Raw genomic sequence first — 3,047 nt, 5'->3', positions numbered from 1 at the left:
GCGCTGGAAGAAAATTTGAAAAACATACAGGAAAAATTAGTATTAAATCTAAAATAATATATAATGGCGCCCAACGAGGCGTCAGGGTGGGAAAAGCGTAAATTTTTTAAAAATATTTTTTTCAAGGCTCTAAAAGAGAAGTAGATTTTTTTAAAAATATTTTTTTTCAAGGCTCTACAAGAGAAGCAGATTTTTTTTTAAAATATTTTTTCAAGGCTCTACAAGAAGAGTAGATTTTTTAAAAATATTTTTCAAGGCTCTACAAGCGTTGTATAGGCCTTGAAAAAAATTATTTAAAAAATCACGCGAAGTTTTTATTAAATTTTTTTTAGGCCTTGAAAAAAATTTTTTAAAAAATTCTACGAAGTAGATTTTTTTACGTAGGCCTTGAAAAAAAATATTTAAAAAATCCACGCCTTACGTAGGCCTTGAAAAAAATTATTTAAAAAATCCACGCCTTACGTAGGCCTTGAAAAAAATTATTTAAAAAATCCACGCCTTACGTAGGCCTTGAAAAAAATTATTTAAAAAATCCACGCCTTACGTAGGCCTTGAAAAAAATTATTTAAAAAATCCACGCCTTACGTAGGCCTTGAAAAAAATTATTTAAAAAATCCACGCCTTACGGTAGCCTCTTAAAAAAATTATGTAAAAAATCCACGCCTTACGTAGGTCTTGAAAAAAAAATTATTTAAAAAATCCACGCCTTACGTAGGCCTTGAAAAAAATTATTTAAAAAATCCACGCCTTACGTAGGCCTTGAACAAAATTATTTAAAAAATCCACGCCTTACCTAGGCCTTGAAAAAAATTATTTAAAGAATCCACGGCCTTGAAAACAATTATATAAAAAATCCACGCCTACGTAGACCTTGAAAAAAATTATTTAAAAAATCCACGCCTTACGTAGGCCTTGAAAAAAATTATTTAAAAAATCCACGCCTTACGTAGGCCTTGAAAAAAAAATTATTTAAACAAACCACGCCTACGTAGGCCTTAAAAAAATATTTAAAAAAATTCACGCCTACGTGGGCCTTAAAAAAATATTTAAAAAAATTCACGCCTACGTAGGCCTTGAAAAATTTATTAAAAAAATTCACGCCTACATAGGCCTTTAAAAAAATTATTAAAAAAATCCACGCTTAACGTAGGCCTTGAAAAAAAATATTTAAAAAATCCACGCTTTATATAGGCCTTGAAAAAATTATAAAAAAAATACACGCCTTATATATTTTTTATTAAATATTGAACTTTTAAATAATGGCGCCCAACGTGTCGGTCTGTCGATATTAAATTGTGAACAAAGTACAGGTCGCATTTATTATCCGAATAAGATGAAATTTGGCACAGCTCGTCTATTTGGCCCAAAGACGAACCCTATTGAAATTGGGAAAAATCGGTTGAGATTTCGATATAGCTCCCATATATATTTTCGTCCGAATGAAGGTAAATGGTGCACCATTGTCCCTACATATACCTCGATTTGCACGAAATTTGGCATAGCTAACTGAATTATGTCTAGAAGGATGTGTGTTAAATTTCGTGAAAATCGGTTAAGATTTCGATATAGTTCCCATATACATTTTCGTCCGATTTAAGGTAAACGGTGTACCAAATTCCCTTAATGTCTTTCGTTTTGCACGAAATTTGGCACAGCATAATGAATTGGGTCGAGAATTATGTGTGTTAAGTTTCGTGAAAATCGGTTGCGATTTAGATATAACTCCCATATATATTTCCGTCCGATGTAAGGTAAATGTGTAGCAAAGTCCTTATATATCTTTCGATTTGCACGAAATTTGGCACAGCATAATGAATAGGGTCTAGAACGATGTGTGTTAAATTTTGTGAAAATCGGTTGAGATTTATATATAGCTCCCATATATATGTTCGTCCGATTTAAGGAAAATGGTGCACCAAAGACCCTTTGTATCCTTCGATTTCCACTAAATTTGGTATAGCGTACTGCATTAAGTGTAGAACGATGTGTGTTAAATTTCGTGAAAATCGGTTAAGATTTCGATATAGTTCCCATATATATTTTTATAAATTATGGCGCCCAACGTGGGGTATTTTTTTTTCAAATAAATTCTTGATCTCAACTTACCTCAAATCCATTGGTTTCATCAATGATACCACAGCCTATTTGTTGTAGTTGTTGTTGGTTTTTGTTCATCTAGTTGTTGTTGTTGTTCGGGTGCATAATCATGATTTAATAACATATTTGTTGTATTTTTCGTTACTTCAAAATCATTAGCTCCATTAACAACAACATCATTATCACTTCCAGCAGCAGTATTCGCATCATCGTCATCATCATTCTCCTGGTTATCATCCCGCTCATCATCGTGATTTCCAAGGTGTTTTCCTACAGTTTTTTCTAAATTTTCTAAAGCTTTTTGTATACCCAATATTTCCAACGATGAGGGCATATAATAATCACTATCCTCATCTCCACGATCATCCATGGACATTAGACGATCAGCTGGAATTCCATTAGCACCATTTTCCGCCTCGTCATCATCATCATGATCGGCGGAATTCGGGTCTCTGGCCAGGGATAATTTGAGTACCTTTAAATCCTTAGCCTTCAGTGAATTGTGATAGAAAGCCTGGGGAGATTTACTGGCCGCTTTATTATTCTGCAGGGTATAACTGAAATGAGGCGATGGACCTAATGCTGAGCGGGATACTGCAGCGGGAGGAAATGGCTGTAGTTGATAGAAATTTTCCGGCTCTGTTTGCAGGGATGATGGCAGGTGTTTGGGGGTATTTAAAATACTGAGTCTTTTCATCGAATGCTGCTGCTGCTGCAGATGATGAGGATTGTTTAAATTCTTTGGATGGCCACCAAGGCCATTTTGCATTGTTGTTGTTGTTGTCGATGCTGTTCCGGAGGCTAATAATTTATTACTGTTACTGCTAAAATGATTGTTCTTATTGTTGTTATTGCTACCGCTACCGCTGCTGCTGCCACTACCAACTACTTGACTTTTCCTATTATTATTTATTAGAGTAGATGATGAAGTTGTTGTTGTTTTTGTTGTA

Source organism: Musca vetustissima, unplaced genomic scaffold (assembly GCF_032173495.1).
Source record: "Musca vetustissima isolate MV318-11 ecotype Yass unplaced genomic scaffold, APGP_CSIRO_Mvet_v1 utg124213, whole genome shotgun sequence".
NCBI classification, from domain to species: domain Eukaryota; kingdom Metazoa; phylum Arthropoda; class Insecta; order Diptera; family Muscidae; genus Musca; species Musca vetustissima.
This window is presented reverse-complemented; position numbering follows the sequence as displayed.